Source organism: Sciurus vulgaris, assembly GCF_902686455.1.
Source record: "Sciurus vulgaris genome assembly, chromosome: 4".
NCBI classification, from domain to species: domain Eukaryota; kingdom Metazoa; phylum Chordata; class Mammalia; order Rodentia; family Sciuridae; genus Sciurus; species Sciurus vulgaris.
In genome coordinates this window covers 144,564,434-144,581,559 of record NC_136464.1, presented here as the reverse complement: position 1 = coordinate 144,581,559, position 17,126 = coordinate 144,564,434, and positions in this window count along the sequence as shown.

Below are 17,126 nucleotides of genomic sequence, written 5' to 3'. Positions count from 1 at the left end.
ATACTTATTCTTTCTGTCTGGGTAAGCAGGAAAGAAATCCTGTACCAAGTAGGAACTCTGGCAAGAATAGGTGGTCCTGATTAGCATTTGCTGTTGTTACATGAAATAACCTAATAAACTGGATATGAAAGTTTATCAGACCTCTGAAGATAGAAATTTCAGGACTTTAGTTTCCAATGAAATAAGTTAGCCTGATCTTCAAAGGAGGTTACTTATTCATAGGGATTAAATCCCAGATGTCTCCAATAATTAAATCTGGTGGAAATACATACCTTTAAATGTCCATAGAAAAGGTCTCTCTGTCATCATGACAGGACAATAGATTGGGGATTAGGACATTTAAACTTTAAAATAGACCATTTGCAGAAAAGGCACCAGGTTTCAAAAACTTGAAATTTAAAACACGTATTATATTAAAATTACTCACCTTATGAAAGTCAGTGTCAACCTGTTTGAATCACCATAATGGTTATGATCATGTCCAAATTCCCAGCCCAGAGTCACTTATCTAGCAACTGAGCATCCACAATCTCGACTATGGTAGACTTTTTTTTCCCTTTGGGTCTAGTAAGATTAACAAAACTCGAAGATCATCTAAAATAGTAACACTAGCAATGTGTCAAATTAAGGATAAGAGAGAAAAACATGTTTTAGATTTTGATAACTAGATTTAATGTAAAGGTATCATAAGTTTTGAAATGACATTGTGCGTGGTTTACTGTTTCAGATGCTTTGAGATACTCCAAAGAATCAAACATATAACTTTGTAATTACAGTTGAATTGTTTAAAGGAACTTCATCAAATTCACAGTCAATGTCTAAATGCTTAATAAAATTGATTTTCAAATTTTTATCAGATATGAGTGTAAGAGGACTGTTCTTTTGGGGGTAGTCTTTGGCAGAATTATTTTTCACTACCCCTCACTCTGCCCTTCTGCAAAGTAGGTTCCCTTCCCCTACCCTTCTGCAAGTATTTCAACCCTCCTTTTTGTCCATCATTCTAAATTCTGTAAAGAGAGACCCCACCTAAATGGTTAAGATGTTCACTGCAAATTAATCTATTCAGATTTACAGAACACAGAACATGTGGTGACCTCTGAAATGTCCCTCCTCCATCTTTAGTTCAGTGCACCAACTGACACAGAACATGTAAACTGACGTGAGGTTTAATTTGCAGAAAAGTAATAGGTCTATCTTAAGAAAATATAGGAACTAGCACCAGGAGGTCAAGATCGATTGTGATGTTCTGGCTGGCAGGGGAGGGGGCAGATACACGCCCTGGTTGGTAAAGACCCCACTCAGTGGGTGGCCTTCCTGCCCTTGTCTCACTGTGCCTCCTTTTCTTCCCCTATAAAGATCCCTTTGTGCCCCTGTTCCTCCAAGATGGGACTTTAAGTTCAATAGTCTTTCCATCTTCCAAGATACCTGTTCTTGAATAAACTTATTCCTTCCTACCATCTCTCAGCTTCCAAAGATTGGCCTTTGAGTGGCAAGCAGCCCAGACTTTAATTCTATAGCATGAGTTTAATAAATTGAATGCTAAACTAGGTCTCATAGTAGTATATAGGCCTTTCTTTCCTTCCATAAAAACCTCTTGGTCTTAATTATTCTTGGTTCTCTGTAAAGGAAACTTAAACATTAACCACTATTGTGATACATAAACCTTAATTTGCCTTTCCCCCTGCCTTTATGAAGCTGTAGCAGTGAAACTCAACCAGCAGTATGACTAACCACGTTGTGATCCATCATTGTGTCTATCACCATTCCTTGGTTATGTATGTATTTAAGTCATTGCTTAATTGTAGGTAGAGGGGATCAAGCACAGTGAACAATTTGGTCATGCTGTAGCAGAATTGTCTTCTTGTGCATTAGATTTTAAGAATCCATCTCTGTAATTTTTTGACAGGGTCTTAAGGCAAAAGTGAGGTATGAAATATGAGACCACTCTGGAAATATTGGTCATGAATATCTGTTGATCTTCTGCCCCTTCTTTTGGGAAACTTTTCCTTCTCTGCCCCACCTGTGTGCTTCTTCTTCTTCTTTTTTTTTTTAGAGCACCCCAGGTTTAACTCACAGTATCCCTAACCCCCCCAAAATTATAAAGATTTACAGAAAGATAATACAGAAAGTTCCTATTTAACCCTTATCCAGTTTTTCTTGTTCTTTTTTCCTTTTTTTTAAAATTTAGCTTTTAATTTTTTACAGACTGCATTTTGATTCATTGTACACAAATGGGATACATAATTTCGTTTACATTGTGTACAACCATAGAAATGAAATTATGTACCCCATTTGTGTGCTTCTTATGGGACTACCATTAAAGCTCCCCATTTCCTTCCTACCGAGTTGGGCATATGTTACACAAGGTGTTACGGTTTAGATGTGAGCATCCCCCCAGAAGCCCATGTATGAGACAATACTAGAACATTCAGAGGTGAAATTATGGGTGTACTAATCAGTATATTAATCCACTAATAACTGGTGGTAAATACAGGGAGTTACTGTGTGGATGGAGGAAGTGGCTCTCGGGTGGCATGACCTTGGTGTTTATATTTTGTCCCTGGTGAGAAATGTTCTTTGCTTCCTGGTGGCCTTGTCCTGAGCTCCTTTCCTCCATCATGCCCTTCTGTTATGATGATCTGCCTCCTCTGGGGACCAGAACAATGGAGTCAACAATCTATGGACTGAGCCCTCTGAAATTGTGAGTGCCAAATAAACTTTTCATTCTTTAAAATTGTTCTTGTCAGGTCTTTCGGTCACAGCAGCAAAGAAGAGACTAATACAGGCATCAGAGTTATACACTATCTTGGTCACATTGAAGGAGGGCCATGACTCAAAAATCTTCCAAATTTACATATTATCATGGAGCTGGAGGAGAGACTTTTTCCCAACCCCCAACTTCTACTTGGTCTTGATTGGGAGCTATGGTGCTGGATTGTAATAGTGTCTATTATCTCTGACCTATGAAAGAGTCCATCCATGGTTGAAGGGTAGAATGAGGGTGATGTTTGGCTGAAGAAACATCTGACAGTGATTGAGTCGCTGACCCTAGTTCCTGAAGTCTCAGGAGCTATCCAGGTTCTTATAGCCTTTATTCCAGGAATGAGCTAGCTATTTGTTATATCAAAATCTACCCCTTTTCATCCTACTTTGTGATTGCAGATCTGGACATTGCAGACTATATTTCTCCTTTGCCAACTAGTTTGGTGTTAGGTTCCACCAGTAGGTTGTACTGGAGGGAGACATTAAGATTGGAGAAAGGGCTTTTTTTTTTTCTTTCTTTGAGTCTCTACGACAACAATATAGGGTGGATATTCTAGTTATTTCTGTTGTGCATATAGGAAAGTCAGTCTAAGAACAATGAAATAACTGACCCATGAGCACATAGTAGTAAACGGTGACAGATTCTTTTACCCAAATGTGCACCTGGCACCAAAGCTTGACTTTTTGCTACCAAACTGTTTCCATAGGCAATAAACACTAAGACTGGTTTCATGAAAAAAAATAATAATAACAAAAAAGAAACCTCATATTTTCCATTGTCTGCTGTATTGGTCAGTTCTTCATTGTAAGAAAATATCTGAGACTGAATAACATATAAAGAAAAAGTTTAATTAGCATTCATGTTTGGAGGTTGAAAGTCTGATTGGGCCTCTGTCAAAAGGTACCTTGGCTGTGTCATCTTGCAACAAATGGCATCATGGTGGGTGTGCCTGTAAGAGAGAGGGAGCAATGTGGAAGGTAGGAAACCAGAAAAATCATAATATTGACCACTTAAGACACCTGTACTAGATCCTACTTCTTAAAGGTCTTGCCACACTGAGGCCAAGGTTCCAACACAGGAGCCCTTAGAGGCAAGCCATAGCACCCCTAAATCAGTAGTGTGCTAGAGCTGGATGATATGATGTGTTCACAAGAGCAAATTTCCCGACTCTGTGATGAGTGATGTTTTGACAGCTTCAGATGGGCCATAGCAGTAGTATTTATACCATGAAAATAGTCAAATGTTACACATCAATTTTGTTTTCTGTAAAACTGGTCATTGTGTATAAACCAACACATCTTTGTTCCAAACATTTTTTAAATGTCCTAATACAATGTTTTATTTTCTCACCCATATGGGAAAATGTATAAGAAAATGATTTCTTATATATTAAGTGATTTTTGTTGTTTTTGACCCAATACTTGAAAATTCTCCCAGAACACTTAAATTGTATGAATCTGCATGGTGTCTTTATATGTGAGTCAAATTTTTATGGAAATAAAAGTCAAAGCATCTACCAGGAGCCTTATTTTCTCTTTAAGTACAGTTTATTACTATCATATATTATGAGTTATTTATGTCATTCTTGCTCATTATGGATTTTATCCTCTTTTTAGAATCTATTTTGATGAACTTGAATATTTTTGGATTACAACTGCCACTTTCTTCTAAGTGTATATGTACAGACCTATTCATTCTTAGTAACTGGGATTGTATTTACTAATTTTTTGTCATTCCTTCAAATACATATATATATATGTATGTATATATATAGTTTATATATATAGATAGATAGATAGATAGATAGATAGATAGTTTTTATTTCCTCTGATGAAGCTTATATTCTGTTTAGCATACATTATGGGCTTATTATGATCATTTTGTTCAATGGTTTCTTTGTCAGAGAATAATCTGAATTTCAAATGAACAGTGTCACCAAGTAGTCACAGACCTGATTCTCATACATGGTATAGCACATGTCGCCTGCATCTCAGGAGATGCACAGTAGCCTTGGGGTGATAATATCTGTTGAATACCATGTCCATTTGCCTACTGTTTACCTTTTGCTTGAGACGGATACCACTTGTATTGAAAATAGCCTGGATATACAACAGCATGGTATAGTTTAGTCTGCAATGCTTCCATGATGGGGCTGTACCTAGAATAATTGTCAGTGGCTATTAGACACCAGTGATAGGCATGAGATAGTCAGGGCTGATGTGGTCTGTCTGCCAGGAATGGTGAGGTACTTGAGCTGTGTGGCCTCACTGCTTTTTCTAAGTTCTTTTCCTATTTGGCACCTAATGTACTTTGTTTTGAACTCTCTCTTCACTTGCCAACTACATTGCAAGGTTCCTATGGGTTGCATATTCTGGTTACCACATGGATTATATAAGTAGGTATTCACCTACATTTTTTCTGTCAATAATATTTAAAGCATTTCAGATGAAATGTCCATATTTGTTCCTTGGTGATATCAATTTCATTTGAAAACAAAATCAAATTCTGTCCCATCTGCTTGAAGAGTATCTTAAGACAATTTTTGAACTTCCATTTAATGGATTTTGACGTGGCAATTCCTCCTGAAATGGTTCTCTTGTAGCATCTTAAAGTATTTCCATGTTGTTTTTTTTTTAATGATTTAATTCTGTCATACTCATTGTTGCTTTAGGGGCGAGTCTCAATACTAATTGGTATTACTAAAAGGAAAGGAGATGATCTGTGAGAACAACCCCAAAACTTCTAGTACACTAACGTTAAGAGTGTGTATTGCAGTAGCCACATGAGCAGTGACTATCATATGAAGCAATAACCTTGCCTGATCGATTACTTTGGCTGAACAATGCCAGGGTCCAGCCCTAGCAGGAGTCCATGGGTTCCACACTGGTAAACGGGGCGCGGGGAGAGAGCGTCGGCGATGGATGGAGAATGAAAGACACAGACTCTAGTTCTGGTGCAATCAATCCCACTTTATTCTGGGGAAGGCTGGGTTTATATACATTTTTCTTCAGGCTTTGATGACAGGCTTATGATTAATAAAATCAAAGAAGTTTCCAAAGCATAGGCAGAAATTGTTTTTTACCGAAAGATTATGAGAAAACAGTAACCTTACAGATTATCCTTACTAAATCACAATTATTTTAAGAATATCTAACTATATCAATGAGCTAATACAATGTTTATTTCCTTAATATCTAAACTCTATATGACCTAAGACTATTTTTATTATTTTTGCGGTAAAGCGATAGACAAATAATGTCATGTGACCATCTCTACTAGGTCCTTCTGGTTAATATCTAAATTGCTGAGTTAAGGGCTACAGGAGGGCAGCGGTCCCAATGGTTATTGTGTACCAACGTTTATTATAGGGGTGACATATTCTTTGTAGGAAGGAAGGAATGTTGTGAAACCTTATTTTTTTACCTTACTACCACACATAAACACAACCATCATCTGAATTAAACCACCCTGTAGGAGACAGGGGGAGATCTATATCTACCTTCTCTAAGGGCTTGCCTTTAGGGGGGTACCAGGGCTTGCCATTGATAAAATAAGCTAGTCCATATCTAGTAGCTACTGTGGGAGGTGCTTTGTGCTTAGAACTTAGGGAAACATTGTTATCTATAAATTTTTGTGCCCCAACAGGTTCTGGCTGTGCCAGTAAATGCAGTGTTTGATTTTTAACATAATAAAAACATTCCTCTGTAGTGAGGTTAACATCACAGGGTTTCAACATGTGTTTTGTCTCCATGATGTTTTTCTGGAAATTTGTAAAATTATTCCCATCACTTCTAGCAAGTTCCTCAGACTGAAGTGAGTAATATATTATTAGGAAAACTCCACAGAATAACATCCAAGCTAGGGAGACATACATCTGGCTACAATCCTTTTAGGATGAGTCTCTGCAATCATCCTTGAGTGGAACTCTGTCAAGCACTGCAAGGAAGCCAGGTGCCCCCGCAGAACAACATTTTTGATAAAACATGTTCATCATAAATTGCCTCCATGTATTTTTTTTCCAATAAGTACAAAGAATGTTTATTTCTTTTGTCAAGACTAGGTCCCCTTAAGTATTTACTTCAAAAAGAGAAAAACAGCTTGCTCATTGAGTTCAGAGTTGCCTGATCTCTCAGCAGCCCTGACAGTACTATTTTTATGATCTTCCAAAGCCCAAATGTCTTTAGAACAAAAGTAAGAAATACAGTCTATGCATAATCAACATGTCAAAAAAAATTTATTGATTCTTTTTTTCCTACACAGGGGAGAAGATAGGCTCTCTGTAGGGTCTAAGATTTACTTAAGTGGAAGTTGGGGATGAAATGGCAAAGAAGAGAGATACTTCTAGTTAAAACGTCTCAGGAAAGAATAAGAACCAATGTAGAGGGTGGGGTAGGGCCTGGGAAGTATCTGGGCAACAATAGGAGGCATTGTTGGCTTCAGAAGAGGTTAGGCATATCAAAAGAGGGTGAACTGTATGAAAATAAATGGTAAAGCACCAATACAGGTTAAATGAGATGTTAAAACTAAGCTAATTAAAATAAATGTCATAATTTATACCCATGCCTCTGACTTGGGGATTTCAAAATATATTAACAGGTAAAACTCATCTACTAACCAATGAGGACCCTGGTTACAGTGCTGGAGCATGTCCCCTTTTTGCAGACAGGTGTTAATCCTGTATTTCTGCAATCCTGGAGATGTCAGGTGGTTCCAAGAGAAGGGGGTTGATCATGGTGGAACGGGGACACTTAATAGGCAAAAGGAAAAGGTTGTTTACTAAATTGTATGGACATATTTTAATATATTATTCAAGCAGTGTGACTACATTAGTGAAACTGGAGTTTGAGATGAAACTAGATCTCTTCTTTGGTTGGCAGGTGGGATCTACATAAGCTACAGGCCTCTGCAGCCAAGAGTCTGTTGTAGTGTTAGCAGTCAGTCAAGGCAGGGGATGCCTGCCAGGGTCACCTCTGAGGGCCACAGCCGGCAAAGCCCGATTCTTCTCCACTACCACTGCGTGGTGTGTTGCAGCTGTTAATGGCAGGCTGTGTCCTCCAGTGTTGCAGTAGGCCCCAGGGGTCCCTGCCAACTTCTTTCTAGGCTCTTGTTTTGTGAATTCAAAGAAAGAAATGCACAGACATGGAAGAGTGAGTGAAAAAGTGTAGGATTTATTCATGTGGGAAAAAGAGAGACTGAGCTCTCAAAAGCTGAGAGGGGATCTACAGAGGTTGCCACTTGAGTGTGCTAGTCTAGAGGTTTATATACCATTTGGGTCAACCATTGGTCCAAGTTTATGCTAATCAGGGTTTGGAAAAGTACCAATGCTCTTCGTTAGCCCTGCAATCTCATCAGTCTGCTCCACTTTCATTTTTCTGCCGCCCCTTGGGAAGCAGGGGGTTGAAGTCTGGAATCATGGATGCTCTGTTTTGAGTGCAGTGTTCTATGGAGCAGGCATTTGCACAGGGCTGGTCCTAGCCCAGGGGAAACAGATCCAGGTGCCCTGGCTTGCCTTGACTCCAGCTCTCTGGGTCTCAGGCTGCCAACCAGGCTTGCCTCCTGTGCTCCAGCCCAAATGTGCCACTGCTCTGCCACTCCACTGCCACTTCCCTTGGTGGGGATTATTGGGTTGGCTGTGCAGTTCCGTGGATAGGAAGCCATTCACTAGAGTATTCTTGCTGAATATTAGGACTGACTCCAGAATTCTATCCATAGACTTTTTCTCAGAAAATGACTCCAAATATGGAAACATCCATACACATGGTCAAGGTGATAACTAGGGTCATGGGACAATTAGGAATAGCATATACTTTCCATAGGGGACTGTTTAAATGTTTATGTATTCAATCAATGGTATGTCATACGGCTATTAAACAATTACAAAGGCTTTGTGATAACATGTGCTTGTAATACACTGTTGAGTTCTTACACTGTATATACATATATATTTATTTGAACATAATTATGTGAAGAAAAGGGACAGGAAAGTAGAAACCATTGTATCAGGGTTTAGTACCTCTGGTTTTCAATGTTTTTAGTGTAGCATGTTAATTAAAAGTATGATATAAATAAAGAAAGAGATAAAAACAAACCTAAACAAACATAGGTTCACTTTGTTTTCGAGCAGACATGCTCTCTATTCATTAAAGTTAGGACCGATTTGCTGCCCTGGCCTTCCACCTTGAAAAAAATCACTGCAATTTTGAAGTCAGGGTTCATCAGAGAAACAGGGATAAGAGTTTGTAACACCTACATCCACAGAAAATTATTTTAAGGAATTAGTTCAGGCTGTTGTGGGGGCCAGGCAAGTTCAAAACCTCTGGGGCTGGAAACTCGCAGAGGAGCTGTTATGTTGTAGAGAGGAAATTTCTCCTTGTCCAGGATACATCAGATTTTACTCCTTTTAACTAGTCAGGTGAGGGCTTTACTTAAAGTCAACTGATGACACGTTAACCACATCTACAAATTCCTTTGCAGCAACATTTGGAGGTGTTAGGTTGAATAACTAGGGGTTAAAGCCTAGCCAAGCTGACACATAAACTAACCATCACGAGGACTAACCACTTTCTGTTTTTTAGATTACACTTTTATTTCTGGTATCAAATAATAAACAGAACAATCCTTGGGGTTTAAGAATTAATTATGTCATTCAATTCTGTATATTGTTCTTTCACTGTAACCATAGATACATTATTTCCTCATTTAGAATTCTTGGTTGATGTAAGGCCTACCATATAAAATCAAGCACTTACTTTTGAAGACTTTTTCCCTTACCTTAATCTTGCATCATTGAGTAACCTGTACATTGAAATTGAATGCCAAATTGCCCACGTGATCAGTTGTACCTTTGATTAACCTTCCCTTTTTAATTGTATTTGCTTGTTTCATAATTTGAGGATTTTCCTTATGACATCATGGAATATGGGCCTGAGAGGGGATATAGGATTTCTTCCTCCATCTTCTCCATCAATATAAATTTATTTGCTATTTGTTTTCCTGGTGGGGGTCATCCAAGACATGCAGGAATCCTTCTAGTGATAGAGGATATCATTACCTCACTAAACAAATTGCATGTGGGACATATTTATTAGAACTATCTTCTATTTATGAAAGAGTAATTTGTCTTGTATTTTTAATTACTGGCCCATTCTCTTTCTGTAATGATAAAGAATAGGTTTGATAATGACTCTCAACTCAGTACCTTAAGGGTACTATTTTCTTCCTCCTTAATCTTCATGATAAGTGCTTGTCATTCCTCCAACTGTTCCTCAGATGACAGTTTTCACACTGGTACTCTCATGTGGAGACTACCAGTGTGTCAGTCATCTCTTAGTAAATGAGGAACCCAGAAGTAAAGGATTGTCCAGGTGGAAATTGCCAGAAAACTGCTTTTCATATTCTAAATGCTAGGTTTCTTTTACATGGCCCTGGTATGACAGCTATTTCTTGACAACTGTCAGTCTGGGGTTCTATTAAGCTTAGACCCGATTAAAACTTCACAATCTTTTCTACACACATTTGCGTTAACTCAAATGTTCTCATATTTAGGTGCTGATTTGTTTTAAAATTAAAAATGCAGAATTCTAAATTGAAATTTATAAAATTTTATAATTTGGCAAATTTTGATCTGTGGAGAGAGTGGTTAACAGAGGATGGGAGAGCATGACTGAGATTGGGGGTCTCTGATGACCTCATGACTATGGCATGGGATTGTTTCTGTGCAAGGGCACAGGATGCTTAGCTGCTGTGGCAATGCCCTGCATGAGGAGGCTCTGTGCAAGAGTCCTATCAGCTCTGACCTTGGTTTCAGGCACACAGCTCCTGGGAATAGAGGAATTCTTATGCTAGAAAACCACAATGTTTCACCAGCTCCATTTCTCCTGTTTCTGTTCATTTTACAGTAACTTTTAACAATGGACTTTCTTGAGAGCTACACAAAGCTCCTAACGTTGCACTTTGTAACTGTGGATTGCAACTGTGGAAAAGCTACATAGATGTCCTAGTTTTGGTAACTTTCCTGAGTACAAAAATTAATGCTTGCATGGTCTTTAACCTGATGACAGATATATAAATAAAGATTGCTGGCTTTAGATCTGCATCTCCATCAGAGGGCAGAGCTCCACCTGATCCCAGCTTCATCTTCAAAACCTTTGTTTATGAATCTTTATTTTGAATCCTCCTTCTCCCCTCACCTGAACAGAGAGTTTGGCTGCACTGGTTGAGGTATTGATCCACCAGTCCAGATATCCACATTCAGTTGGCATACTGAATTTATTTTACCAGCTCCAAAAGCCTCTAGGGTTCATTGTTCCCTCTTCTCCTAATCTTCCCTTCCAATCCATCACCAAGTCCCTGTCACAGCATCTTAAGATCCATTCCAAATCTTCCCTCGCTCACAGCCTCTGCTCCCCCTGCCAGTGTAAACTGTCTTCACTTCCTGTCTGGATGCCTGTGATAGTATTCTAGCTTTTGCCTCCAACCCCAGGCCCCAAAAGCCATTCTTTGCATAACACCTGGGGCAATCATTTTGACATGTCTTCCAGATCACACAGTTTTTCTGCTTAAAATTCTCCAGTGACTCTGCATGCCACTTAGGATTCAATTTGGACTATATTCCAGGTCTTTGTGGTCTGCCAGAACTGAATCCTCCTTCTCCCATAACCTCAGTTGCCGTTCTTCCCTAACATGTGATCCCCTTCAGCCATGTCCGTTGCTTCCCTCCCCTAAAGCACATCACACTTACCCTGCCTCTAGACATGTGTCCAGGTAGTTTTCTGTCTGAAATGCTTTGCCCTTAGAACTTTCAACCATGGTCTCTTCCAAAATCAAGTTGGCATTTCTTACCTTTGTTAACATTTGTGGGGGTTTCATATGTAGAAACTTTTACCTTCTGCAGATGTTGTGAAATATCCATATTTTTATTTGAGCAGAAAGAACTAAAGAATCACGGATGGGGAAAATGCTCTTCATTGGTTTGGTATATATATATATATATTTTCTGACAAATTGCTACTGTGGCTTCTCATTTTAGGAACAACTGGAAGGTAGAAGCATAAATTGTTCTCTAAGCACAATGGTTCTATTTGACCACAAGTATTCATTTACTGCTGGACATTATTTGAGATGTTTGAAAGGGACCAAACTGTGTATATAATAGATGGAGAAACAAAGGAGGAAAGGAGTATGTGCAGCCTCTTGAAGGTTTATGTTGATGAGCTTCCTGCAGAGAGCTTGAGACATGTACTCTCCAGTCTCAGAAGCTGCCAGAACGGTGCATATAGTAGAAATTGGACCAAAGATAATAAATACATTTTCAAATTTGTGATTCAGTTGAATAGTTTTCATTTATATATGTGTGCCACTGTTGTATTGATCTTGTTTTAGAAACCTTTCTCTCCAGGAAGCTGTTGTTCCTGGTCCTGAATCCAGTGACTTTTGATAATAGTTTAGTTTGACTTCTGTAGGGTTCTGAACAACTCCCTTCTTTAGTCAACATTGAAGTTGTTATTGTTAGTGTTTTTATTACTAGAGAAATAATTATGACATTCCAAATGAAGATTTTTATTTTACCATACATTTTATTATTTTTAACTTTTTGAAGTATAAAATGGATATTTAAAATTGTACATAAAGTTTCAGAGGGCATTTTGAAAGGGGAGTTACATTTAATTCTGATTAATAAATACATACAGGATGTGGGATATTTTGTGAATTTACCACAGTCAAAAAATTCTTTGGTAGTATATTTTGCAATAATCCAGTTCCTTTTTTATTACTATTGTCTCCTTTTCCCTTTATCCTTAATTTATTCTCCTGTCCTTTATCGCTAAATTTATGTACTGTTGAAGTTTTGGAGGACGATGCCATTGTCTAAATTGTGGACCATCATTTGAAGTAGAGAGTTGCGGTTTGATGGCAGCAGAGTGTCATATCAAAATCTACATTGAGAGAATGTACTATAGCAGTCACTTCTCAAGATGGCAGAATAGGAAGCTCCAGACCCATCTTCTCCCAATGGAGACACTGCCTAAGCAATAACACATAGATTTTTGTGAAAAATCTAGTAACCAGTTATGAGGCTTCATTTTTTTAAATCCCAGGTGAGTATAAAATCAGCCATATTAGTTCTGGGAGGAAAATCCATGGTACTCCCTTGCCATAGTACCTCTCCCTGGCTCAGTATGGCACAATTGGGAGAAAATTTCCAGCTCTTCCAGGTTCTTCCTTGGGAAGGACACAGAAGGCTGGACTATATATCCAATGTTCAGTTTTTCAGAAGCTGCCTGAGGGAATGGGTTCAGTCCTGCCTGGATCTAATGACTGCTGGGGGAGAGCATTAGGCTGGGATCATGGAGAACAAAGATGATAACTTAGAGCACCCGTTTTGTCATCTATTCCCCCACCTATCCCCTGCCAAGTCAGTGCAGAACAAATGGGAGAAATTCTGCAAATCTTGGCATCTCCTTGGAGAGTGAATGAGCTGGAGTATGCGTACAACATTCTGGCTTCTCAAGGGCTCATAAGGGATTGGTTTTTGTTTTTTCTGGGTAGAAGACTTAAGGGGATCCTCATATTCTAAGGCCTGGGGACCTTGGTAACAAAAGAGGGTTAGGAAACTTGCTCCAGAAAAGTTGCAGTACTGCAGATAGACACCAGAGGGAGAAAGAATCAGTGAATTTGAAACATGGTCTTTTGAAATGATCCAGTCAGAGGAATAAAAAGAAAGAATGAAAATGAGTAAAGAAAGCCCAAGGGACTTAGGGGATACTACCAAGTGGGCCAACACAGTTTTGATTTAAAATATTTTGACTTGTGATTTTTGACTCTATAATGGTACAAAAATAATATACTTCTAAGTTTGAATTTTTTATTTTTTCCCAGTTTAGCCATATGCTGTATAATACTCTTGTGATGCTGGGCAATGGTAGCAAGCTATAGCTCCCAGTAACCAGGAAACTGAGGGTAAATAAGTGGTACTCTACAGTATATAGTCTTGCTAAGCTATGATGTTAAGTAGGTTAGGTGTATCGAATGCAGTTTTGACTTATGAGCCTTTCCACCTAAAATGGGTTAATCACAATGTAATTCCACTAGAAGTTGAAGAACATCTGTATGTGCATTATGGGACTCTAAGAATAACAAGTGAGAGAGAAAAGGTCAAAATAATATACCTGAAGAATAATGGCTGGAATTTTCTGAATCTGAGAAAGGAAATGGATAACCAAATTTAAGAAACCCAATTGACTTCAAGTAGTGTGAACCCAAAGAAAGTGCACACTAAGACACATTATAACCAAATTGTCAAAAAATATAGGTAGAAGTTTTAAAATAGCAGGAGAAAACACTGTCATGCACAAGGGAGGCCCCAGAGGACTATCGGGAGATCTCGTCCCAGAAACCTAGCAGTATAGAAGTGAGGAGGGTAAGTGCTGGAACAAAACGAAACGTCTGGCAAACAAAAATATGTCCAGCAAGACTGTCCTTCAGGGTTGAAGAAATAAAAGTGTTCCCAGATAAACAAAAGCGGAAGGTGTTCATTTCCATTAGATGTACCTTACTAGAAATACTAAAGAGAATAATTCAATTTAAAATGAAAGGGTTCTTGATATTAATGTGAAAGTATAAATCTAACTGATAAAAGTGAATATGTGGACAAATATAGAACACTGTAACACTCAAGGTTTACATAAATCACTTTTAATTCCTGTATATGCTAAAAGACAAATGTATAAAAATAATATAATGGGAGATCCAAGATGGTGGTCTAGAGGGAGGCTGCGGTCCTTGTCGCTCCACAACGCCAGATTCAAGCAGAGGATATCTATTTCTTGGTGAGGCAGATTTGCTGCTTATCGATCCCCTGCTCTTTACCCCATTTGTCTGCTCTGATCACCTGCAAGCTGCCAGCATATCGACGCCTTTTTTGAGAGCAGATTGCTCACTGTCAGGCATCTATCATCCGCCATTTGCCTGCCTCTCGCCTGTCCATCGCCTGCCTTACCCCTATCCATCACCCAACGCTTGAGGTTCACCTCCCCATCGTCCGACAGGCTGCCAGCCAGACTGACCGCAGACTGCCAGTGGAGCCCCAGCTGTCTGCTGCTGCCTGGAAGTTCACTGTCACAGGACCTGCAGGTTTGATTACACGTGGCTGCCGCCATTTTGAGACAACAGCCAGGCCCCGTAGGACCCGTGGCCCGACTGACTGAGCCCGATCTCCAGGATCCCACAGCCCGACCGATCACTCCCTGCCTCCGGGGCCCTCACATCAACTGACTGCTCCCTGCCGCCAGGACCCCCAGACCAACTGACTGTGCCCTATCACCAGGAACCCAGACCAACTGATTGCACCCGGCCTCCTGGATCCCACAACCACACCAAATACACCCGACCTCCAGGACCACTGCCGGACCAACTGCATCCTGTCTCCAGGACCTCCAGCTGACCACGCCCACCCCTGAGCTGCAGCTCCCCATTTGCCAACACATTTGGAAGCCAGAGCAGCCATCTTGGATAATCCTGGAAGCCGTAGCTCCGATCTTCAGGTGGGGCAAATCCCATCTTGCGACGCCTGCTGGAGGCTTGAAACCCATAGTCAGGTACCTCTCATACATCAGGATGTTTCATTAGTATATGACTGTTATACAGTAGATTTTCTTTTTCCTTCTTTTTTAAAAATATATTTAAGTTTTTATTACTTTATGTTTCTTGCTTTCTTTTCCTTCTGTTTACCTGTTCCCTCAGAGTCACTTTCTCCCTTATTTACATGATGTTATTGTTCCCATAGGGGCTGTTTAGTCTAGGATTGCATAGTGTCTGATTTGGGTACTGCTAACATTGATCTCCCCTTAAAGAAAGGATTTTGGACACCTATAGGGCCACTATAAGCCTATAGGGGGAAATCTGCAATACCCCAGATCTGCAGCACTAGAGGGGAAGATACATGAAGAACATGAAAAAAACAAGAGAAGAAAATGATCCAAACAAATCTAGATTCTATATTAATAGAATCCAGTAATAGTATGGTACAAGAAATGTCAGAAAATGACTTCAGATTATACATGATTAAGATGATTCGTGAAGCAAAGGATGAGATAAGAGAGCAAATGCAGACAATGAATGAAATACCAATAAGCTGAAAGAGCGACTGCAGGAAGCAAAAGATCATTTCAAAAAAGAGATAGAGATTCTCAAAAAAAAAAACCAAACGGAAATCCTTGAAATGAAGGAGACAATAAACCAAATAAAAAACTCAACGGAAAGCATCACCAACAGACTAGACCACTTGGAAGACGGAACCTCAGAAAATGAAGAAAAAATATTTAATCTTGAAAATAAAGTCGCCCAAACAGAGAAGATGGTAAGAAATCATGAACAGAATCTCCAAGAACTATGGGACATCATGAAAAGACCAAAATTTAAGAATTATTGGGATTGAGGAAGGCACAGAGATACAAACCAAAGGAATGAATAATCTATTCAATGAAATAATATCAGAAAATTTCCCAAACCTGAAGAATGAAATGGAAAATCAAATACAAGAGGCTTACAGAACACCAAATGCACAGAATCACAACAGATCCACACCAAGGCACATTTATAATGAAAATGCCTAACATTCAAATAAAAGATAGGATTTTGAAGACAGCGAGAGAAAAGCATCAGATTACATATAGGGGGAGACCAATACGATAGCAGCCGACTTCTGCAACTTAGACTCTAAAAGCTGAAGGGCCTGGACCAACATATTTCAAGCTCTGAAAGAACATGGTTGCCTACCAGAATCCTATACCCAGCAAAACTAACCTTCAGATTTGAAGATGAAATAAAATCCTTCCATGATAAACAAAAGTTAAACGAATTTACAAATAGAAAGCCTGCACTACAGAAGGTTCTCAACAAAATATTCAATGAGGAGGAAATGAAAAAACAACAATGGAGGTCAGCAAAGGAGGAACTACCTTAGAGAAAAACCACTCAAAGGAGAAACCAAGCCAACTTAAAAACCAAAAATAAGCAAATGACTGGGAATACAATCATTTCTCAATAATAACCCTGAATGTTAATGGCCTAAACTCATCAATCCAAACGACATAGACTGGCAGAATGGATTAAAAAGAAAGACCCAACAATATGCTGCCTGCAAGAGACTCATCTCATAGAAAAAGACATCCACAGATTAAAGGTGAAAGGATGGGAAAAAAACCTACTACACACATGGACTCAGTAAAAAAGCGGGGGGGTTCCATCCTTATATCAGATAAAGTGGGACTTCAGCCAAAGTTAGTCAGAAGGATAAAGAAGGACATTTCATACTGCTTAAGGGAACCATAAATCAGGAAGACATAACGGTAGTAAATATTTA